This window comes from Schistocerca americana, chromosome X (genome assembly GCF_021461395.2).
Source record: "Schistocerca americana isolate TAMUIC-IGC-003095 chromosome X, iqSchAmer2.1, whole genome shotgun sequence".
NCBI lineage: Eukaryota > Metazoa > Arthropoda > Insecta > Orthoptera > Acrididae > Schistocerca > Schistocerca americana.
In genome coordinates, this window is record NC_060130.1 from 727,373,812 (window position 1) to 727,400,023 (window position 26,212).

At 43.6% G+C, this 26,212-nt stretch overlaps 1 pseudogene; it reads left to right on the forward strand.

Annotated features, from left to right (window-relative positions):
* The first annotated feature begins 3,500 nt into the window (after positions 1–3,500).
* On the forward strand, positions 3,501–3,618 carry LOC124557024 (annotated as a pseudogene).
* The last annotated feature ends 22,594 nt before the right edge of the window (positions 3,619–26,212 follow it).

The following is a 26,212-nucleotide window of genomic DNA, read 5'->3' on the forward strand; positions in this document are numbered from 1 at the left end:
CAGACGAGACTCATTTTAAATTGTATCGAGCAGATGAACGTGTACGGGTATGGAGACAACCTCATAAATCCATGGACCCTACATGTCAACAGGGGCTGTTCAAGCTGGTAGAGGCCCTGTAATGGTGTGGTGTGTGTGTAGTTAGAGTGATATGGGACCCCTGATATGTCTAGATATGACTCTGACAGGTGACACATACGTAAGCATTCTGTCTGATCATTTGCATGCATTCATGTCTACTACACATTCCGACAGACTTGGGCAATTCCAGCAGGACAGTACGACACCCCACATGTCCAGAATTGGTGCAGAGTGGTTCCAGGAACACTCTTCTGTGTTTAAACACTTCTGCTGGCCACCTAACTCCCCAGACATTAACGTTAGTGAGCATATATGGTATGCCTTGCAACATGCTGTTCACAAGAGATCGCCACCCCCTCATACTCTTTTGGATTTATGGAGAGCCCTGTAGGATTCACAGTGTCAGTCCCCTACAACACTACTTCAGACATTGTTGAGTCCATGCTACGTCGTGTTGCGGCACTTCTGCATGCTCGTGGGGGCCCTACATGATATTAGGCAGGTGTACCAGTTTCTTTGGCTCATCAATGCATATTCTTTGAGAACAATTTACCATTTCCAATGAAATATTATTGTTGCAGTTAGTGACTGTTAATTTGTTCTGAAAATAAAGAATTATAACTCTATATTTATAAGACTATAAAATGTTACCTTAACAACAGAATGTAAAGTGTAATGTAAAAATGAAGTATTACAGAGGATTCAAATCTTATAGCTTGGTGCTATACAGAACACTGCATGCCACATTACATGCCTGGTTACAGATCTCAGTTATTATAGGACATTGGACGCAGAGCATCTCAGAGTACTACTTTTAGAATTTTAATTATTCTGAAAGAAGTCTGTCTGGACAAGTGTTGAGTGACAAGTGTTTAACTTCTAGTAGGTTATGTTACCCAAACTGCAGTGTCATGCTGTAGTGGTTTTCTTTTGGAATAGTGCATGTTGGGATTATATCCCACCTGTCCTGGCCGAATTCCAACTGTCTATACTCTGCTCACCAAAACAAGAGAAGGCCTGGAAACACATCAAGGTGCATAACCACAGTGGTGCTGTTGAAAGGGTGAATGAGACAGGGTGTGGCTTGGGTGGCCATATGTCCTGTTTGATTGGGATTGTCCAATATTTGGGCCTCAAAAATTTGTCCCGAAGTTTTTCTTGTTTTTTTTTTTTTTTTATTTTCTAAAAAACTAGTAACTTGTCCCAATTTTCTGAGGATTAATTTTCAAACATTTCTAAACTAATTACAAATTTTATTGATTTATAAACTAACAACTGAAATCAAGATTCCATATGTTGGTACCCTTGATACATGTATAGATTATCCACTGTAATCGTTGTGTACCCTGTTTTCTTTGCTTTTGATTAACACTGGCATCAGCATCAGTTTTGTGGAAAGCTAACACTTCTGGAATTGTACTAATTGTGATGCCAAAATGGAAATCAAAATTTTCAGAAAAGCTTTAGAACAAATTCTCTTGCTTCAGTGACCCAGACAATGATTGTTTAGTGAAATGTAAGATACGTAACTGTGCTGTATCTGTGTGTCTCATAGTGGTGCTGCAGTTCTCAAACATCACATTGATTCCAAGAAACAGAAGAATAATCTTTGACCAGCATATTCCTCACTAAAGGTGACTAGATATTTTGTGACTTCAAATGCAGAGGAACAGAAAAATGTAGCTGGAGCAGAAGGAACCATGCCATTGTATGTTGTTAAACAGCACCAAAGCTACCATTCTGATGACTGCAATGTTTAACTGCACAATAAACATTTTCAGATTTGAAGATTGCTGGAAATGTTTCATGTGGGATAACCAAGGTAATAGCTGCTGTAAACAGTGGAAGGTACTTTTTGATATCTACTTGGCATCAGAAAAATTTTTGTGTGATAATTCAGTATTTTTCTGTAAGTGAAGGTGGACTGCAGATTACACTGATTGAAACTGATGAGATGCAGAATGCAAAGTCTGGAACAATTTCTAGTTATCTTTCTCATAGCATACAGTCGTTGAACATAAGCTGCCTGCCAGCCAGACTGAGAGCAGAATGCTCTAAAAGAGGAGCTAGCAAAAACATCTAGCTGAGAGGAGAGCTGGTAGGCAAGAGAGTGACTGTGTGTTGGAACACCTCTCACAGGCATGGTGATGTGGGGGGGGGGGGGGGGGTTGCATAAGTGATGGCTCATAAAGCTCATGGGGGTGGGGTGTGTTGTCAATATAAGGTGTGAACCAGGTATGGGCAGGGGTGCACCGGGTAACATTGGCAAACTGCTTGCTGCCATGAATGAAGATCAAAATTTGGACAATTTTCAGAGAAATGCATTTTAAAAATTATTAAAGGAAATAAATTTTAAATATGTTTGGCATGGATATGATAGCATGCTATTAGACAGGAGCGACATCATTTTAGGAAGGCAGTGCTATCTACAAACCATTAAATTGCTGAGAAATTAAGGAAGGCTCATGTACTATTTGGATGAGACACGGCTGAACGCAGGACATGCCTGAGGCAGTGGATATTACCACTCAGTTGGTAATAGTGTCACATGGATATTTCCACTGTGTACACATCCTTGGTCATGGAGGTGGGTTCATTATCTTTAATAATTTATAAATAATCATGGAGAAACTAGACTGTTTTGTGTATTCAAAAACACTTGGTATTACTTAGGCTATATATAATATGTAGGTGTACAGGACAGGCAATTTAGGGTGGAGGCAGGGTGTGGGGATGTGGGTGTGTTAGGGAATTTCTTGAACTGAAACGTGTAACGAGAGTTTTAGTGCCACATTTGGAGTTTATTGCTCCAAGCCATGTCATTAAGGGACACAACAAATGATATGCTCTATGGCATCAGGAGGCTGTCACGGCCAGACTGAGGGCAGGATGCCTTTAAAGAGCAGCTGGGAGGAGAGCTGGTAGGCAAGAGAGCAACCGTGTGTCCGGAACGCCTCTCACTGACCTGCTCTGCATCCTTCACATGATGACTGCCAGCTTTCCTATTGGCTGGCGGAGGGGTACCTCAAGCAGTCCTACTGTCAGCAACACCTTTGAATAGCGTCCCCTGTCAGCAGCACCCACTGTGGGAATGCTATGCGTGTGGACCAGGTGTGGGCAGGGGTTTATCATGTAACATCCAGTATGCACCTGCACAGGTTCAGTCACTGTCTCATCACAGAATACAGTACTGAAGTCATAAAATATGGTGTAATAAAATTTTGAAAATTTCCCTCAATACTTAGATATTCAGCTCAGTCTGACTACTCAACATGCACACCCCTCCCCCTTCCACAGGAGCCATTTTACTGGTGAAACGAATGCAGAAACATCAATAATATAACATCAATTGGAGACAAAAGGTTAAGGGCTCTTTTGGACAGGTTGTCAACATTTACTAGAGGGCTTATTCTATTTGGGGCAACGGCCTTGCCGCAGTGGATACACCGGTTCCCGTCAGATCACCGAAGTTAAGCGCTGTCGGGCGTGGCCAGCACTTGGACGGGTGACTGTCCGGGCGGCCGTGCGCTATTGCCATTTTTATGGGTGCACTCAGCCTCATGATGCCAATTGAGGAGCTACTTGACCGACTAGTAGCGGCTTCGGTCAGAGAAAACCCATCATAACGACTGGGAGAGCAGTGTGCTGACCACACGCCCCTCCTATCCGCATCCTCAGGTGAGGATGACACGGCGGTCTGATGGTCCCGAAGGGCCACTTGTGGCCTGAAGACAGAGTGCTTTTATTCTATTTGGGGTGCTTGATCGGAACTCTTTAAATTGGTTCAAGTAGTACAAATCATAATAATATTGACCGTTCTTATAAAATCATATACAAGAATTTCATTGTGAAATGAGCCCAAAAGCTTCACAAAAATGGAGAGGAAAAAGTGGCTTTTTGAGTTGTCATGCTGATGTGACACGATTAAGGTGGAAGTAGTGCAAGGGCGGCAATGGGTGGTGGAGTCGGTGAAGGTGGCGTGGAGACAGCAGCCGGACAGTGGCTGAGCTGGCAGTGCCTGGGCACAGTTATGGGGCTGTGACAGTAACCAGCAATATTGACGATGCCTTAGGGGGGCTGGGTGGCATGGTGATATGGGTGGGGGGGGTCAATATAAGGTGGTGGGGTTTACATTTAAATTTGGCACAAAGTGTTTAGATTAACCACTTCCACATTCCAATTAGGGAGTTTGTAACAAATGCCTATAATACTAAGCTAATTAATAATCTGTGTTATTGTTTTACATAAAAATGATATACAACATTAGCAATTAACAACTGAATTCTGCTTTCAGTTGAGACAATATCCCTTTGGGAGTTGATCAAGCACAGAAAAGTAGTTCCATATTACTACGGCCAATGACCTTAATTTAGATCGCCTTTTCAGTATATAGTACATAGAAATGCAAGTATTTCCATTACAAGGAAAATAACTAACTATAGTGAATAGTTAATGAGTAAACCTTAAACTAGGAAGGAGGGGGTATTGCTTGATGCATTTTACAATGTCTACAGTGATTTTGAGCATTCAGGAGGCATATAATAAAACAGACAATGATCAGTTTTAGAGGAATAGCTGTAGCACTAGGAATGACTACTCTGTTTATGTGATCTTTAGTGTTTGAGTCTTTAATATGGGCTGTCACATGGTTGAGGGTAATTTGTCCGTGTTCTCAGGCTAATAAATCATCTATAGACTCCAAGAGGTGAGTTTTGGTATTATTTGGAAATATGTGCAGGCTGTCAGGGTGAGGCAACACTAAGGGGACTTCAGGCAAGTAAAGTAAAAAAGACTTAATCTAGCATCATGTGAATATGTTAGGTGGGCAGATGCACTGAAGAGCCAAAGAAACTGGTACACCTGCCTGATATCGTGTAGAGCCCCTGTGAGCACGCAGAAGTGCCGCATTGTGACATGGCATGGACTCGACTAATGTCTGAAGTAGTGATGGAGGAAATTGACACCACGAATCTTGCAGGGCTGTCCATAAATCCATAAGAGTATGAGGGGGTTGTGACCTCTTCTGAACAGCATGTTGCAAGGCGTCCCATATGTGCTCAGTAATGTTAATGTCTGAGGAGTTTGGTGGCCAGCAGAAGTGTTTAAACTCAGAAGAGTGTTCCTGGAGCCACTCTGCACCAATTCTGGACATGTGGGGTGTCGTACTGTCCTGCTGGAATTGCCCAAGTCTGTCGGAATGTGTAATAGACATGAATGGATGCAAGTGATCAGACAGAATGCTTATGTATGTGTCATCTGTCAGAATCATGTCTAGACATATCAGGGGTCCCATATCACTCTAACTATACACTTCCCACACCATAACAGAGCCTCTACCAGCTTGAACATGTAGGGTCCATGAATTTATGAGGTTTTTCTCCATACCCATACATGTCCATCTGCTCAATACAATTTGAAACGAGACTCGTTTGACCAGGCAACATGTTTCCAGTCATCAATGGTCCAATGTCAGTGTTGATGGGCTGTGGCGAGGAGTAAAGCTTTGTGTTGTGCAGTCATCAAGGGTACACGACTGGACCTTCAGCTCCAAAAGCCCATATAAGTGATTTTTTTATTGAATGGTTCACACCCTGACACTTGTTAATGGCCCAACATTGAGATCTGCAGCAATTTGCAGAAGGGTTGCACTTCTGTCATGTTGAACGATTCTCTTCAGTCTTTGTTAGTCCTGTTCTTGCAGGATCTTTTTCTGACCGCTGCGATGTTGGAGAATTGATGTTTTACTGGATTCCTGATGGTCAGGGTACACCCATGATATGGTCATATGGGAGAATCCCAACCGGTGGCACTGTCGAGTGCATCTGGGAGTTTTTACTAACAATTAAAATGTCCTTGGTTTGCCAGAGAATGTGTTTGTTGGCAGCTGCCCATGCAACTTAGACGGGGTGAAGACAGTAACAGTCTAATTCACAGTTTGTGCAAGAGACAGGCAATGAGATTTGCACTTTTAGTGTATCTAGAAACTACGAAAATTGTACTCTAGCAGCTGTGTATTAATATGGCAAAGTTGATCCCATATGGGGTAGATCATCCACATAGGATCTGATAAAAGAAAGGCAGTGTTTGTTAATGTTTACAAAAAGGTCTCTGTGGGTAAGAGGATGGGGCTGAGCCTCTGTTGCAATCCCAGCCTAATTATGGAATGCAAGGTATTGCTATGTAAGTGGGCTGCATGTATACTGTGTAACGGCAGGATTTGTAATGCTTCGGGTACTTCCAGGGTAGCAGTCAGATTTGATAATTCTCTGTATGTTGTTGTTGTTGTTGTATGCTGACTATTTTTCCTTGGGTAGAGTTTCTACGGTTTTTGTTTTGTTGTAGCAGCTCAGTAGCTACACTCTGGATTTGTCTGGAAGTGGTCAGATGGTTATCTTCAATCTGCAAAAGCTGCACATTTAGGTAATCAAGAGTCTCATGGTTTTGGGCAGCAAAAGACATAGCTCACTGGAGGGCTCTATTCCAATGATCAGCATCAGCCTGGGCAGGGGAACAAAATAGTGTCTTTATCAGAGCTCTGCCAGTGTTTAAGTAGACTTGCTTGGCACTATGGAGTGGTATGGCATCCGAAATATTTTGCAGGTGCTCTTTGGTAGTGACAGGTACGTTTGACATCTCATGGAGTACAAAGCATTCTAATTTGGTCCCATTTCTTTATAAGAAGTTCACAAGCTGTTAACTGACTGGTAATCTGCTGCAACACCATTTCTTCTTCTTCTTCTTCTTCTTCTTCTCCTCCCTTCAGTGCCATTAAGCTTATGTCTTGAATGGGTGGAGAACACATAACTCCAATAAACAGAGCAAACATAAGACAGCACCTCCTTTCACGTATTGGTAGTGGGTGATGAAGGTACAACAGCTCGGAATACCTTGGCAAATATGATTATCACCAGCCTTTAGTGTCCCAGTGGTGGTGTTGGTTAGCACAAGTTGGTCTACCTAAAATGTAGTAACAAAATAGGTTGCATGGGGCAAACTAATATTTTCACTGTTTCAAATTCAAAAATTGACAGAATGATGTAAAGGTTTCTTCCACGCAAGGAAGGTAGCAGTAGACAGCAGGTTGGTGTGTCCTGTTATATAACTGGTAAAAAGGGGTGGTGTTTGTAGTATGCTAGTATGCTGGTGTGGCACATGAAGGATTTGACTAGTGACTGAATTTTACGAGTTGAACAATGTTTGTTGTATGGTGGTGGAAAACTGAGTCAGCTAAAAAGAGCAGTGGAGAAGGCAGGAGGCATTGTGTCTCAAATGCTTACAAATCATGCAAAATCAGCACTCACATGTATGTGGGTGCACATGGTGCCGGTGGTTGTTCGTCTTATAAATGAAGTGGTAGATTGGCAGAATCAACCAGGAATGGGTTGGCGCTGATGGCCCCAAATCCTAACACAAATTGTTAAACTTACAAAAAGTTTGAAATGGTGGTGCAGTTCTGGTCAAGCACAACGTTAAATAAAGATATTGTTGGATTCATGGACAACAGTAGAAAGTAGTGGAGCCAACAATAAATAAATGTGAACAACAGAAAAATCTTTGCAAAAAATCTTCCAACACTTGTTAAGACAATACATGATTGCAAGAAATACTCAGTACAATACAACTATACAATAATTCCTAATTATGCTCAGAGGGCAAGAGGGGAGGACTGTCACTATTTCTGGCTAAAAATATACAAGATGTCAAACAGCAATGTAGAGCTCAACAACCTTAAGCTAGTACAAATGGATAAATTTTCATTGACCAGAGCAGCAGTGCCAGGCATTAGCTCATCATCACTATTTTCAGAATGATCTTTTGTTACGTTCTGCATTTCTTAACAGAATGGAGGTACTGCGTATGTCTTGTCTACATGTATGAGATGAGTTGTGTTTGCATACCACATAAACTGAGGTAAAATTCCATGTTGCCTCTTGTGTGTTGCTACTAGGCGTTTCAACTAATTATGTATTTTCAGAGACTCTCTCAAATACTTTCTCTTAATAATTGGTGTCATCATTTATGCTACCAATCTAGTGCATGTCACATCTCCTCTAAGAGAAGTTTTTGTTCTGTATCTTATCTCTCAATTCTGTTATTGTGTCAGTTTCCTGACTTTCAACAGCATCAGCAGCATCCTCTCCATCAAACTTGCTTGGATATTCATAGTCCCAGATATGGTGTAGTAGTTGGCAATTACTTAACAACTATGTTTGAAAAGTGCAGTATCTTTCCCACAGGAGTATTCAATAGGACTGGCTAAGCATGGTCGAAACCATCTGGGGTAAGATTTTGTACAGCTGCTTTGAGGTTGCAACCAAAACCCTTTTCATAAATTAGGAAAGAGGTTGCGGATGCTACTTGAGGATAGCCTCATTAGCAAAGAATATTGCAATGCTGTAGTATACTGCAGTGCCTGTCTTGATTTGACATGCATGCACATCTCAAGGAACAGGCACTGCTGTGATCATACTGCTGTATGACCTAGAAGAAATGTATTTGGTGTTATACATCTGCAGACTGCAGCATTGCCTGTTCCTTGAGACATGCATGTATGTATGAAAAACGTTGCATTGTACATTGAATCAACACAGGCACTGCAATATAATATTTCATACCTAAAACAAAGGCCACAAGTGTAATGAATACATCTCTGCCTGGGTGGGAACCACAGAATTTGTGTGAGCACAGGGTGTAGACACACGGTGACATGTGGAAGTTTGAGTCAGTCCTGGATGCGTGCTCAGATGCCCAAGGCAGTTAGGCTGATCACTCATCTAAAGTGGGATATGATTTTTGAGTCCTGGTCTGACACAAATTTTAATTGTCATCAGTACATTGTACAGCTGGAGTTTCACTATATTCACAATTGTGAATATATTTCTTGAATATCGCTGTGGTCATTCAGTAAGTTGCGTGCAAAGGTTTCAGTAACAAGAGTTTTTAAATGAAGTGTACAACACTACAGCAACAGGCAGTAAGCAGTAGTGGTGCATTATGTGTCCTTATCAGAAATCGATACGTGGAGCTCAGAAAAGTGCCCTTGTTAGGCAGGTAGGTAGTCTGAGACTCCATGCCGCTCAACTACGAGAAGAATATTTATGACTGGCTGGACATCGGAAGATGTGAGGCTCTGTTATCAAATTCACAAGGACAGCCGTGCATATAAGTTCAATATCAATATTCGGTAATTCATGAATATAGAAATTAATGATTATCATGGTAACAGTAAAATAAAGAGCTTCCTTCTGGGTGTTCAGTGAGTGCTACGCTGACACACAAGTTGGATCGCTTTCAATTACACCATTTCCCTATTGGAAATGTGCCCCTCAGAGCCCTGGGTGTTTTCGATGAGAGTTTGTATTACTGTATTGTCTGTTCCTGGCATGACAACTTCTCTCTTAGAAAACTATTTCATTGAAAATCATCGAACAGTTTTCAGTTGCAAGTGCTGTATCAGGTTTTACATCATCCTAAAGATGGACAGGGTTCGATTATGACTAAGTTTTATCTAAGAAGAGTAGCATCAGTATCTCCATGCAAAGTCCAGGAGTCTGCACCTCTTCCATTGTAACAGTGTCTCAAAATATGTTACCAAGACATGAAACTGATATCAGCATAAACATTAACTCCAAATTGTAAGGAAATGCTTTCTTTGGAAGGAAGCGAAAGCACTGCATATCCGTGTACACAGCTAACATTAGCCTGGCACTGTGCAGATAGGCTGTGAATACACAAGACGGGCAGTGTTCATTGAGTGCATGACCACTACCCTGACACAATCTGCATGGTGATGGAGGCTGCACCTCAGAATTTGCCCAAATAAGGTAAGGTTCAAGGAAGTTACTCGTATGTACGTCAGATGGAATTCACCAAGGCACCCCTAATTTGACATAATACAGGAGTGATAGCAGGGCCATTGCTAGGTATTGCCACCCTAGGTGAGAACTGAAAACTGCCCCCCCCCCCCTCCCCTTCTTTACTACCATCAGTCTCCCCGATGTCCCCTGCCTCCTCCACCACCAACATCCAATGGCACAAACATGCAAATCTTCTACTGTGCTTTCAATCATCAAACTAAAGTGACCAGATGTCCTCATTTTTTGGGACAGTCCTCAATTCTCATGCTTTGTTGTCAGTCACTTTAAAACTAACTGAGGACAACGAATGCGCCCAATTTCTTTTTTCCTCAGTTTTTGATATTCCCCAAAGTAACTGAAATAGGAAAAATGTGCGGAACCTTCTAGAACTCATCTGAATATATTAGTGCAACAAAATTTGGCATAAATTATTTATTTTATTTTATTGCAAGAAAATGGACATAGAGGTGTGGTACTATTTTCTGGTGTGACTGAATTTTTCCTTGAATTTAGAAATTAGAATTTATAAATAATGCTATAGTGATGGAAGACATGCGGAGTATCAAACTAGGTCATCTGGATAATTGTGATGTTATTTCATGTCTTTTTTTAAACTGAAATACTTGTAGAATGAGGAGCAAATCTCACCTTTTTCAGCGTCCACTTTCATCAGAATGACTAAAGACTTGTTAAGTAACTGTCCCGTATGCTTTTGAAAACAATTTGGGGTTTTAATTTTTTCTGTTTTTCATTTTGCTACTAATTTGCTCAATTGTTTCACTGTTTGATTTGAAATTAAATGTATCCACCCTTTGCGCCCCTAAAATTTTGATGCCCTAGGTGACCACCTAATCTTGCCTAATAGTAGAATTGGCTCTTGGCAACAGGTATTAAAGGGGTATCCGTCGCCAAGTTAGTGGACAGAACAACAGGCATCTGTGACGCTACACCTGTGTCACTCGCCATCAGCCTGCAGTCTTGGAATAGTTAGATATCATCATAGTGCTATGACGAAGGAGATAGGTGCAGGTTTGCAGGGTAGGCGGGTTGCAACTTGAGTTCTGCAAGCTGCCCATGCTACCATCCTCATTCATTGCATCAGTTGAGGTAAGATGCCTGTCATCCACAATGTTCCCTCATTTCCCAGTTAGGACTGCTAATGCGACCCAGGATACTGGATTAGGTGTAGAGGAGCACAATAGTTTTCCTAAAACTAAGCATCTGCTGCCATCACTGCAGCAGTGCCACTGTGAGCAAGAGGTTCACCTAACCAGTGAGCAGCCTCTGCTGCAGCAGTGCAACCATGAGCATGGATGCCACCAGTGTGAGAGAAGACACTGGAACTAGCAAGACATCAGTGGTAATGAAAGATTAGTGATCATGAATCCCACCACTGATTCCAACAGTGCCATTTCAGACAGTTTAGATTGACAATTTTTGAGTAATAGCAGAGCAACTAAATTATTTCCTAGTAGGTTTGACGGTGACACAGAACAATTGTCTGAATTCATAAATAATTGTGATAATGCCTATGAATTTGTAGATCCTGACTCAAGGCTTGTATTTTTAAAACATATAACAGGACAAATCACAGGGTCTGTTCATAGCAAATTACTAGTCCATGATCACACAGACCCCCCATGAACCATGAACCTTGCCATTTGTTATAACGGCGACTGGAACAGTCACGGGGTTGAAGTGATGGAAACGCGGCAGGACCCGCAGAGCAGCCCGCGAACAACAACACAATGGGAGAGGATGGACACAACCAACGAAGGACCTTACGACAACATCAAGAATGGAACAACAGAGTCAAGAAAACCAAAGAAGACAACCACGTCCACTCATAAAGAAAACATGAAAGTAAATACGCTATCTAATGCAAGGCGATATGTCCTGAGACGTACGCAAGGTTAGACTGGCAGGCTGGGCAACAGGCAGGTGCTTAAGTACTCTATTGGGGACACTGCTATTGGCCGCTGCAACCATGTGTTCCACTGTGGCGCCCTCACTCTAAATGCGTGCCAGGAGGTGCACACCGCCACAGCTTACGGCGCGATGGTGCAGAGACCTCTATGGGTCTTCGATGTCCATGACATCTGGCGGGGATTCAAATTCCATGGCGCACATTACCAGACCATTGGTGGGGAGGTTTGTGTGCCTCAGCGATACAGATAGCCATACCATAGGTGAAACCACAGTGGAGGGGTATCTGTTGAGAGGCCAGACAAATGTGTGGTCCCTGAAGAGGGGCAGCAGCCTTTTCAGTAGTTGCAGGGGCAACAGTCTGGATGATTGACTGATCTGGCCTTGTAACATCAACCAAAACAGGCTTGCTGTGTTGGTACTGCGAATGGCTGAAAGCAAGGGGAAACCACAGCCATAATCTTTCCCGAGGGCATGCAGCATGGTTAAATGATGATTGTGTCCTGTTGGGTAAAATATTCTGGAGGTAAAATAGTTCCCCATTCATCCTCCGGGTGGGTACTACTCAGGTGGATGTTGTTATCAGGAGAAACAAAATTGGCGTTCTACAGATTGGAGTGTGGAATGTCAGATCCCTTAATCAGGCAGGTAGGTTAGAAAATTTAAAACGGGAAATGGACAGGTTAAAGTTAGATATAGTCTGAATTAGTGATGTTCGGTGGCAGGATAAACACGACTTTTGATCAGGTGAATACAGGGTTATAAATACAAAATCAAATAGGGGTAATACAGGAGTAGGTTTAATAATGAATAAAAAATAGGCACATGGGTAAGCTACTACGAACAGCATAGTGAACGCATTATTGTAGCCAAGATAGATACAAAGCCCATGCCTACCACAGTAGTACAAGTTTTATGCCAACTAGCTCTGCAGATGATGAAGAGACTGAAGAAATGTATGATGAGATAAAAGAAATCATTCAGATAGTGAAGGGAGGTGAAAATTTAACTCATGGGGGACTGGAATTCAATAGTAGGAAAAGGAAGAAAGGGAAAGTAGTAGGTGAATATAGAATGGGGGTAAGGAATGAAAGAGGAAGCTGCCTGCTGGAATTTTGCACATAGTGTACCTTAATCACAGACTTGGTTTAAGAATCATGAAAGAATGGTGTATGCATGGAAGAGGCCTGGAGACACTGGAAGGTTCAAATGGTTCATATGGCTCTGAGCACTATGGGACTTAACATCTGAGGTCATCAGTCCCCTAGAACTTAGAACTACTTAAACCTAACTACCCTAAGGTCATCACACACATCGATGCCCGAGGCAGGATTCGAACCTGCTACCGTAGCGGTTGCGCGGTTCCAAACTTAAGCGCCTAGAACCGCTGAGCCACACCATCCGGCACACTGGAAGGTTTCAGATAGATTGCATAATGGTAAGGCAGAGATTTAGGAACCAGTTTTTAAATTGTAAGACATTTCCAGGGGCAGATGTGGACTCTGACCACAAATTATTGGTTATGAACTGTAGACTAAAACTGATGAAACTGTAAAAAGTTTCTCATTTAAGGAGATGGGACCTAGATAAACTGAAAGAACTAGTGGTTGTAGAGTGTTTCAGAGCATTAGGGAATGATTGACAAGAACGGGGGAAAGAAATACAGTAGAAGAAGAATGGGTAGCTTTGAGAGATGAAATAGTGAAGGCAGCAGAGGATCAAGTAGATAAAAAGACAAGGGCTAGTATATATCCTTGGGTAACAGAAGAGATACTGAATTTAATTGATGCAAGGAGAAAATATAAAAATACAGTAAATGAAGCAGGCAAAAAGGAATACAAACGTCTCAAAAATGAGACTGACAGGAAGTGCAAAATGGCTAGAGAACAAATGTAAGAATGTAGAGGCATATATCAGCAGGGGTAAGATAGATACTGCCCACAGGAAAATTAAAGAGACCTTTGGAGATAAGAGAACGACTTGTATGAATGTCAAGAGCTCAGATGGAAACCCAGTTCTAAGCAAGGAAGGGAAAGCAGAAAGGTGGAAGGAGTATATAGAGGGTCTATACAAGGGCGATGTACTTGAGGACAATATTATGGAAATGGAAGAGGATGTAGATGAAGATGAAATGGGAGATATGATACTGCGTGAAGAGTTTGACAGAGCACTGAAAGACCCGAGTCAAAACAAGGCCCTGGGAGTAGTCAACATTCCATTAGAACTACTGATAGCCTTGGGAGAGCCAACCCTGACAAAACTCTACTATCTGGTGAGCAATATTTATGAGACAGGTGAAATACCCTCAGACATTAAGAAGAATATAATAATTACAATCCCAAAGAAAGCAGGTGTTGACAGGTGTGAAAATTATTGAACTATCAGTTTAATAAACCACGGCTGTAAAATACTAACACAAATTCTCTACAGAAAAATGGAAAAACTGGTAGAGGCTGACCTTGGGGAAGGTCAGTTTGGATTCTGTGGAAATGTTAGAACACATGAGGCAATACTGACCCTACAACTTATCTTAGAAAATAGATTAAGGAAAGGCAAACCTATGTTTCTAGCATTTTTAGACTTAGAGAAGGCTTTTGACAATGTTGACTGGAATATTCTCTTCCAAATTATGAAGGTGATAGGGATCAAATGCAGAGAACGAAAGGCTATTAATAATTTGTACAGAAACCACATGGCAGTTATAAAGAGTCGAGGGGCATGAAAAGGAAGCAGTGGTTGGGAAGGGAGTGCGACAGGATTATAGCCTATCCCTGATGTTATTCAATCTGTATATTGAGCAAGCAGTAAAGGAAACAAAAGAAAAATTCGGAGTAGGTATTAAAATCCATTGAGAAGAAATAAAAACTTTGAGGTTCACCGATGACGTTGTAATTCTGTCAGAGACAGCTAAGGACTTGCAAGAGCAGTTGAACGGAATGGACAGTGTCTTGAAAGGAGGATATAAGATGAACATCAACAAACGCAAAACAAAGATAATGGAATGTAGTCGAATTAAATCAGGTGAGGCTGAGGGAATTAGATTAGGAAATGAGACACTTAAAGTAGTAAAGGAGTTTTGCTATTTGGGGAGCAAAATAACTGATGATGGTCAAAATAGAGAGGATATAAAACGCAGACTGGCAATGGCAAGGAAAGCGTTTCTGAAGAAGAGAACATCGAGTATAGATTTAAGTGTCAGGAAGCCTTTTCTGAAAGTATTTGTTTGGAGTGTAGCCATGTATGAAAGTGAAACATGGACGATAAATAGATCAGTTGTGGAAGGGACAGTCATGTAACACGAGACTGCAAATGGAGATATCAGGTACAAAAGGTTAAACAAGCTCAAGTTCCTCCACGAAGCCAAGTGTCAAACAAGTTGCCTGTAACGGAGATCGAAGTTTAGAAGTTTAAAGGGAATGGCTCTAGATCACGATGCCCTCTTCAGGCAACCTGACAGGATATACACCTCCCCCCCCCCCCCCACCTCCCCGCTCCCGCCACCTTGTATAGAACTACATTTGGGACATGTTTTACCTGTCTTCGTCTAGGGCACTACGCCAGAGACTGCACGGAGAACAGATAAGTCAGCATCCATAAGAAGAATGCACAGGAAAACGAACAGAACGTAATGAAGCAGTCGCATTATGCTGCGTCTGGAATTATGTTCAAATGTGTGTGAATTCCTAAGGGACCGAACTGCTGAGGTCATCGGTGCCAAGACTTACACACTACCGGTACTTAAACTAACTTAATCTAACTTATGCTAAGACCAACACACACACACACACACACACACACACACACGCCCAAAGGAGGACTCGAACCTCCGGCGGGAGGGGCCGCGCAATCCGTGACATGGCGCCTCGAACCACGCGATCACTCCGCGCGGCTGCGTCTGGAATTATACGTACTGTCGGCTACGGAAGCACGTATGATTACATCCAATTACAATGTCTAAACTTGTGCAACTCTAAGATAAAGTTACTAATAGATATCAGAGCCCATGTGAGCTTGATGAAAGAGAAAGGGATGAAAAAGGGAAAGTACTGGGACTCTAGAAGGGCTTTCACGATTCAGAGTTTTATGAATGAAGAGATTCAGACCAAAAGGAGAGCTAAGATAGTGTTGCACATGCCACAAGGAACAGAATGTGTATAAGAATTTCAGGTCATAGCGACAGATACCCATATACGCTTTGACGGTTTAGGACGAGACTTCCTGGACTAGCACCATGTAACACTTGACTATCCACGCAGATGTCTTAACATACAGGAAGAGTGGGCCGAGTTACGAGAAGCAGAAGAGATTGTGACAGTAGCCAAAGTGGGAACGAAGGCAGGTACAAGTGCCGGTACGAGACGAGCAAAAGAAATAAGCAGCCATGAATGGAAAAACAGTAAGCCAGTTCCTCACGAGGTCACGAGGATTCAGGGTTTGACAAACGGGGAAGAGAGAGCTCAGCCACAAACAGCAGCACACGCAAAGCGACCAATGCAAGCGAGTTCAAGCAGGTATGTAGATATGGGACCAGTATTATCGCAAGAAGCCTGTGGCTCGCCAGCAGCCACCAGCGGAGCAAAGAAAAAAAGAGTAGCGAGAAAGAATTTTACAGACACGAGAACGCGAACGAGCGCCGGAAACAAAAAAAAAAAAAAAAAAAAAATTGACGGAATATAATCCCAGTTGGAACAAGACATCGAAACGGAAACTCAGATAGGACAGTGCGAAGAACGTTCTGTGAAAGTAAGCCTGAATAGTGTTAGAGGGACAGAAGCTGTTATTCCAAGACAAGAAATCCGACCTAGTGTATACATCCCCGATGCGATAGTAACTGTGAGAGATGGAACATGCATTTCTAGTCTGATAAATACTCGTGAAGAAGAAATGCAACTACCAACAGCCGAGCTACTTGCAGAATCAGATGTGTAATCAGGTTTGACAGGAGGAACCAACAACTGTAGTTAAATCGAGAAAGAGCCTGTTACGAGAAAACACATGAGTAGATCATTTGAATCACGAAGAAAAATAGTCTGTTGAGGAATTGTGCGTAACCTACAATGACTTCTTCCATTTACCCGGAGATATGCTGACACATACGACCTTGGTGAAATATTAGATCCCGCTAATAGGCAGAAGGCGTGAATATGAATGAAAGGCTGTAGTACCGGGTCCCGCACACACAGAATGAAGCACTACAAAAATAGGTCGATAGCACAATAGGAGATGGAATACTATCACCCAGCATGAGCGCCTGGATTTTTCCGTTGATAATGGTACCGAAAAAAGTAGACGGTAGTGGAGAACTGACGTGGAGAGTGGTAGCAGACTATGGAAGATTAAATGAGATATCCCCCAACAAAGTCCCAGATAGCTGAAGTACTGGACAGCTTAGGTAAAGCCAAATACTTTCTGACGCTGTACCTACCTAAGGGATGTTATCAAGTATTGATAGACGAAAAATATTGCGAGAAAACAGCCTTTGGAGCACCCACGGGACATTTTGAATACAAGAACATGACATCGAGGCTGAATGCAGCGCCATCCACATTTCGAAGGCTAATGATCACTGTGTTAACAGGAATACGGGGTAACCATATTTTTATATATCTAGACGATGTGGGTATAGTAGGAGCTTCAATCAAGGAACATAAAGCCCGACTTGAGTCAGTGTTCGAACGGTTGAGACAAACAATTTGAAACTTCAAGTAGACGAGTGCGAATTTCTGAGCAAAGAGGTCACCTTCTTGGGTCATGTGTTGACAGCCGACGGCCTTCAACCAGATCCCTCCAAGGTTGAAGCAATCAGGCATTATCCTCAACCTAAAACGACAATGCAACTAAACACGTGCCTAGGTCTTGTTGTATACTGTACGAAATTTCTGAGCAACTTCAGTAAAATTTAAAACATACGTGGATAAAAATCCTACGCCAAGTTCGCAAATTTTCTTTATTGATAACCAGTTTCGGCTCTCTGACAAGTCACTTTCAAATAAAAAAACGAAAAATCATGATTGGTATGTAAACAAACGATGTTAATCACTACTCAATTATTGTTACATGTCCCATATTGCCACACACGTGTACAAACCCTCGAAAGAATAATAGTTGCATCGTCTATGAGTGGATGTGAACAAGGTATCACTTCTAATAGGAACAAGGAAATGTCTGTGTGTCAGCTGTCAGACAACCTCATTGGGAGTCGAAACCGGTAACCAATAAAGAAAATTTGCGATCTTGAAGTGGTATTTTTTTATCCACACATGTTTTAAATCAAGGTATCGCATATCTCCCCACTGACAATGTTCAGTAAAATTACTGACCCTTTGTATGAATTGTTGACGAAGGGAATTCTATTAGTGTGGGGGGGCTCATCAAGAAAAAGCGTTTCAACAATTACAAGAGAAAGTAATAAGTCCACTGACACTGCTATACCCCGTCTTTGAGCTGCAGTTCATAGTGTCTACGGATATGAACCAGTATGCCATTGGTTCGGTACTGAGTCAGGGACAAGTGACCAAGGATCTACCTGTACCATTTACTGCTGAATTCTCAACAAGGCAGAACAAAACTATAGCACACTGCAGCAGGAGCTACTCGCCATTGTGTGTGTGGGCTGCAAAGTATTTCAAACCTTGAATGAGATTTTCACTCTGCAGCGGAGTGTTCGCTGATATGAAACTTCCTGGCAGATTAAAACTGTATTCCGGACCGAGACTCGAACTCGGGACCTTTGCCTTTCGCGGGAAAAGTGCTCTACCAACTGAGCTACCCAAGCACGACTCATGCCCCATCCTCACAGCTTTACTTCTGCCAGTACCTCGTCTCCTACCTTCCAAACTTTACAAAAGCTCTCCTGCGAACCTTGCAGAACTAGCACTCCTGAAAGAAAGGATATTGTGAAGACATTGCTTAGCGACAGCCTGGGGGATGTTTCCAGAATGAGATTTTCACTCTGCAGCGGAGTATGCGCTGATATGAAACTTCCTGGCAGATTAAAACTGTGTACTGGACCGAGACTCGAACTCGGGACCTCTGCCTTTCGTGGGCAACTTCTTTGTTCGTTATTGATCGTTGTGTTTGGTCGTTGCGGACGTCTCAAGACATCCTGTCCAAGTTCGGTGGTTGATCGTTCCACTCAGTTTTTTATTACAGATGCCAACCGGCTCTCTGACCGAACACGCTGAGCTACCGTGCCGGCGCCAACTGAGCTACTCAAGCACGACTCACGCCCCGTCCTCACAGCTTTACTTCTGCCAGACCTTATTTGTATGGCAGACACTTCAAAATACTGACAGATCATAAGCCACCCTCGTAGCTACACAGTATTTCAGATCCATCTTCCCGTCTAATGAAGTTCACCTTACGCCTGGAGGAATAAGACTCCCAGATCCTGTATAAAGATGGCAGACACAATAAGGCTACCGACGCATTACCGCGCACTAAGAGTGCGCATCAGGTAACGAACGATCTAACACCCAGCACAAGAGGAAGCACAGCATGTGAGGAAGATTACACTGTGGTTGCAGACTGCACAGCTGAGGCAGTTGCCGAGGGTGCGCAGACAGAACAGATGATAACGATAAAGGATGACGAGGATCACCAAACACAAGCAGAACCATCAAAAATGCTGCAAGAGGAAATAGAAGTCACAGAACTGAGTACTGAATAAAAATTATCAACTCTGAAGCAAATGCACATGTGTCTGATGAAAGAGTGAAACAACATTGCAGCTGCCCAGGGATGAAGACAGACATCGAGAAGTTTGTGTAGGTCGAGAAGTTTATTCGTGAATCTGAAAGTTGTCGGAAAAGCAAGATTACGCAAGCTAAGACTAAAATTAATGCCCCCAACCAAATGCAGGGGGCTGAATGGTATGGGCAGTAATTTCATGAGTGACATGATTAAACATATGTGCAAACTATTGAGAAATGAGGAAGTACAAACTACTAGTTACCATCCACAGACATATAGTGTACCAGAGAAAACTTGTAAGACACTGACTGAGATGCTGCGACATTATACCGGGTGGTTATAATTTAACTTTCCTTATTTAATACGTTATGACACGGGAAAAATTACTGTACGAGTACCAAACTTGGTAGCATTAACGTGCAGAGTATGGGATGTATGATTTCCATGCGTCACAGCGCCACCATCCAGTTCCATCTATGGCCACCAGGTTCTGCCATGATCAGTCATCGTGAATCAAGGTCTCACATACCCGATCAGTGGCAGTCGGTGTGCCAACATGAGCTTGGACAAAAGGACGAGGAGGACATTATTGGTGCTCTATTATCAAAACAACAGTAATGCTACAGCTTCACTTTGAGAATATCGATGGCTGAAAGAATTACAGAAGGGTCCTCTTTCTCCACTTGCTGTGCAGAGCATGAGAAGTAGTTCGAATCAACTGGAGAACTGGGCGTTGCTCTGGGTAGAGGCCGACGACCGGTTGTATGACAGGTGGTTGATGCAATCGCTGTTGCTGTGGCAGACAGTGCTGCGCACAGTTCCCGATCATCAGACAGTGTGTGTGCTGTGTCACGACAGTTGAACATCTTGTGGTCCACTGTATGGAAGGTACTTCAAACCCTTCTCAAATTGTATTCTGTACAAGATCCATACTGTACAGCAGCTTGCACCACAGGACGCACAACGACGTGCTGGTTTCGCTCTCCATTTTCTCGCAAGGATTGAATTTGATGAGGGCTGTCCCTGGACCATCCTATGGACAGATGGAGCTCATTTTTCTGTGACGGGTGAGTTGAACACGTAGAATTGCCGAGTGTGGGGATCTTCACCTCCAGTCACTGTGCATTAAGTTCCTCTGTATGGTGAACATGTCACTGTATGATGTGGTTTCACAGCTACGTTCACCATTGGCCCATCTGGCTGAGCCCCCTGACCACACAGGGATCACACTACTGATACCTGAGCTGTTTCTTCCTCATGTATGCCAAGGACTGGTTGCTTGCCTCCTTGGAGCATCCACTTTCCCCAATACCTCATCTGTACTAGGATGGATGGGGACTCATTCACCGCCACAAAGCCATTGTTTCTGAGGAGAACATTGAGGACAAGTTTGGCGAAGTGGAGTCTCTTAGTAAGATGCCGCCGGGCTCCCTGTTGATGAAAGCCTCTTCTGCCACCAAATCTGCAGCTCTTCATGCCTGTATCGTCTTTTCAATACCCCAGTGCCTATTACTCCTCACAAATCTCTGAATATAGTCCAGGGAGTGATTTTTCATAGGGACCTCATCCTGAAAACTGATGAGGAACTCCAGGCTAATCTGGAGCGATGCGATGTGCAGATACCGGCGCCTTCATTCTGGCTTTCAAGGGGGATACCCTTCCAGAGAAGGTCAAGGTTATGTTCTACAGTGGTGACGTGAAGCTGTACATCCCACCACCTATGAGGTGCTTTTGGTGCCTGCGTTTTGCGCATATGTCTTCCTGCTGTACGGAGAACCCTCTGTGTGGTGACTGTGGACACCCACTCCATGAGGGAAGCCCCTGCAGGTGTCAATTGCATGATTAATAATCCCCTAGCTTGCCGGATTGCCCAGCTTACGAGAGATAAAGAAAGTTCCAAGAGTGCAAGTTCCTGGATCACCTGTGCTATGCTGAGGCTCGCCAAAAGTATGAGAGATCCCATCAAGTGTCACCATGTTCCACTGTTGCCTCTGATACATCCTTTCCCCTTCCTACCTCTTCCTTACCCCCAGCCCCGTCCCCCTCTTCCCTCCCCCTCCACTGAAGTTCCCACGAGCTAGCGTCTGGGAGCCGCTCCCCTTCCCCAGCAGAAAAAGTGCCCCCCTTCTTTGACACCTGCTGGTGATCGGGCTTCCTCCTGGGACCCCTATCTCTGTCGTCTCCAATGCTGGAAGACTCCTACTACCACTTGCCCATGAGATGCACCATCTGTTAGCCCCAAGGTTGCCCGCTCTCTTTTCGTTCCAGATCTTGCAGATACCTGTACTCCCTCTGTGCCGAGAAGAAGAAGAAACATAGATCCCAAGAAAGGCCCCTTCCCCCTCCCCCCCCCCCCCCCCACCAATGGCTCCGGAGGTGCTATCTCCCCCCTCGAAACCTGAGTCTGACATATTATTCATATTATTTATATTATTTATGGATGTCACCCCATCCTTGACGGTGACAACCACTGACTGAGTGACATGACCTCCTCTCGGCTTCTTTACGTCTAACCTGGACTCTCGCCACATAATCATCCAGTGAAATTGCAACAAATACTGTCGTCACCTACCACAAATACAACATCTTGTCCTTCCTATTCTGCGTACTGTCTTGGCCACTCTCCAACATTTTGGGGTTATCAGGCATTCTGTCAGAACCGTGCCAGCCATGGTGTAGCATCTGGAGGGGTCTGCACTTTGGTTTGCTCCAATGACATTAGTGACTAGATCCCCCTCCATATCAACCTGCAAGCAATAGTAGTTAAGAGTGCAAACGACACTGGCAATCACCATTTTCAGTGTCTACTATCTAAATCCAGCAACTCCTGGCCCCATTTCTCCTCCTTGTGGACTTCATTGCCCACCACTCACTGTGGGGGTGTGCCACTTTAACAGGTAGAGGTCTCCTAATTGACTAACTTATTATAGACCTCGATGTGTGTCTCCTCATGATGGTTCCCCTACCCACTTCAGTGCCTCTAATGGCACCTTGACTGCTTCCCTACATTGATCATCCCATTATGATCTTTGTGACAGTGACCACTTCCCGGTGATTCTATCATTCCCCTGCTGCTGCCTGGCAGACAGGTCCCCACGTTGGGCATTCTGCAGGGCCAATTGGCCTTTGCATATATCTGCTCTGCACTTTGACACCTCCATTTCGAATTCCATTGATGCAGTCGAGCAAGCTGTCTCTGCCACTATTCTTCATACTGCTGGCACCCCTTATCCACAGGTCCCCCTCATTGTTGATCAGTATGGTGGTGCGCCAAGGATATCATACTCACTGTCCAGGACTGCCGACGAGTGCTGCAGCGATTTAAATGACACCCTTCAAAGACCAACCTTCTAAGTGTCTTCATGCTATGGCTCGTTGCCTCATTATGCAGAGTGAAAAGGAATGCTGGGAGTGCTATGTTTCCTCCATGGGGACATATGCCTCTTCATCGCAGGTTTGGTCCAAGCTTTGTAGCCTTCTGGGCCGCCAACAACAGTCAACTGCCCAAGGTCTTAACCTTCAAGATGCTCTGTGCACTGATCCATTGGTCCTTGCAGAACACCTCATGACACACTTTGTGATGGCATACACACCCTCTTCCTATCCTGCTACCTTTCTCCAGCAGAAATGCAAATTCGAACAGACACTCCTCTGTTTCATCCCGCTCCACGCTGACCACTGTGATGAATCCTCCACTGAATGAGAATGGGAATTCTTGCAGGCTGTTACCTCTTCAGGAGTCATGGCCCCAGGCCTGGATTCCATGAACAACCAGATGATCCAACACTTGGACTTTTCCCAGAGGCAACATCTCCTCATGGTCTTCAACGGAATTTGGCTCACGGGTGATTTTCCGTAACAATGGCGAGACACTATAGCTATCCCTGTTCTTTAGCCTGGGAAGAACCCAACGTCTCTCAACAGCTACTCACAATTAGCCTGACAAATGCACTTTGTAAACTGCTCGAGAGGATGGTTAGGTTCAGATTATGTTGGGTACTCAAATTTTGGGGCCTTTTGTCCCCGTACCAGTGTGGCTTCTGGGCAGGACGATATCCAACTGACCATTTACTCCAACTGACCATTTACACAGATTGGAAATAGCCATCTGACAGGCTTTTACTAATTGCTGCAATCTTCTTTGACTTACATAAGGCATATAACATGGCTTGGCGCCATCACATTTTAGTTACCCTCCATGATTGGGGCTTTTGTGGTCCCCTTCTGATTTTTATCCGCGAGTTTTTACTTCACAGGCTTTTCCAGTTACGAGTTGGCACTTCACTCAGCACCCCTTGGATTCAGAAGAACGGTATCCCACAGGGCTCTATGCTGTCAGACTCTTCCTCATAGCCATGAATGGGCTTGCAACCTCTGCTGGGCCTCTGATTACCCTGGCGTTGTACGACAACGATTTTTGCATCTGGTGCAGCTCCCACTCGGTAGCATCCGCTGAGCGCCGAATCCAAGGCGCCATCTGATGGGCCTCTGTGTGGGCCACCTCCCATGGCTTCCAGTTTTCTCCTTCCAAAACGCGGATTATGCGTTTTTGTCGTCGACCCACAGTACACCCTGATCCAGAATTTTATTTAGGTGAACAGCTCCTCGATGTTGTAGCACAGTCCCGATTCTTGGGCCTTATTTTTGCTAAAAAGCTGACATGGCTCCATATTCGCCACATAAAGACTACATGCATGCGGAAGCTTAATGCTTTCCACCTCCTGGCTCACACATCTTGGGGTACAGACCATACCATTCTTCTCCATCTTTACCTTCTTCTGGTCTTGTCCAGACTAGATTATGGTTCTCTGGTTTATGGCTCAGCAGCTCTTTCCACTTTGCAACTACTTGACCCTGTTCACCACTGTGGGGTGCATCTGGCTATTGGTGCCTTTCACACTAGTCCTGTTGACAGTCTACTCACAGAACTGGGGATTCCTCCTCTACAAATACGATGGAGCCAACTCCTGGTTTCTTATGCAATCGCCATTCGCCAATTCCCCAACCTCTTTGCAAACAAGGAATGTCTCCTTCCTGACACCTGCCGAAGGGGGGCAAAAGGGTGACATACATCTCACTTCCTTCTGTCGGTATCTCCATCTCCACTCACTGGAATGCACCCCATGTATTTCCTCCCATACCTCCCGTTGGATGGTGCCTAGACCACGGATTATAACAGGTTCAAGGATATTTCCTTGGTGGGGCGAATGGTATGGGGTGCACTCAGCCTCGTGACGCCAATTGAGGAGCTGCTTGCCTGACTAGTAACAGCTCCATAGTTTGGAAAGCCTGCAAAACAACCAGGGGAGCGGTGTGCTGACCATATGAACCTCCATACTGCATCCGCATGACGTTGAAATGCAGAGGATAGTCTATGTAATACTGAGGGTTTTAGGATTCACAAAACAGTTTAGTTTCTCCTTGAATATTTCTGAGTTATAAAATATAATGAACCCATTTCTAGGACGTTCACAGACTGGAAATATCCATGTGATGCTATTGTCCCTCGAGTGACAATATCCACTGCCCATACCTGAAGTAACGCCTGGGTCAATAATGGCATAAATTCCTCAAAACAAGCGTTTATGGCCATATTATCCACTGGAAACAAGGACCCCCGGGGTAAAGAAAAACGCCTGATTATCACACGCACTGGGAGCAAATCAGGTTTGTCAAAGACTGTTTGTGGACTATCGAATCCAAGGAGAACGAAGTTTACCATAAGCAGATGTGCGCCGATATGTTCGCGAAATGGTTTCAAGATGTTCCTCTTCAGCTTTAGGAAAACGCAATTATTGTTCTTGATAACGCGCCATATCATTCTTGTAGAGTTCCTAATGGGGTTTAAAACAAGCAAGGTATATAAGAATGACTAAAATGTAAAAATATCGCCTTAGAAGATGTTGCGTTGAAGAAATAACTATTAGATATAGTTAAAAAACAGAGCAGTGAACAATGAATATGCAGTAGATCAAGGGGCAAAAGAATTCGGCTTGCAAGCCGTGCCCTGCATAAGTGCCATAGCGCTCAGCTTGGCTAGACGTCTCCCCCATTGCCAAGACACACTGAGTGTCAGGAGTGGGAAACTGCGACCGCGCCACATTTAAATGCCAATGCAGTCGCACTGCATACGAATTAGTTTTATATTCCACATTTCTCAACAACATAGATGACAAACAACACGAACTGTCAGTATTATTTAATTATTTTTGGCACACGGACATAGTATAGTTTTTATCTGGTCCAGACCATCTGCATACGAACAGGCGCAGATAATTTCACAGATTGTCGCACCCAAGTTGCCACTTCATCATGACCTATTTAGTTTCATAATCGAAAAAAGGTCCTTCACGCACATACGTTGATGGAAATATTGTAGTACTTTTGCAACCTCGTTATGGGGTCGTAGACATTCAACCTGAGGAAAACAATGTATACGTCCAGGACTGTTTCAACGTAAAAGCATTTTTGCTTGAAACGGGAATTACATTGCATATCAATCAATTAAATCTGCACATGCACATGGGGACTTTTAATTGACGGAGCAAACAGTCTCAAAAACAACTCGAACACAACTGTAAGACTGACAGTGTCCCTCAAAGCGTTCAGAAAACTGACCTCGTAATTCTTTCAAGGCCAGAATTATTTCTTCAAAC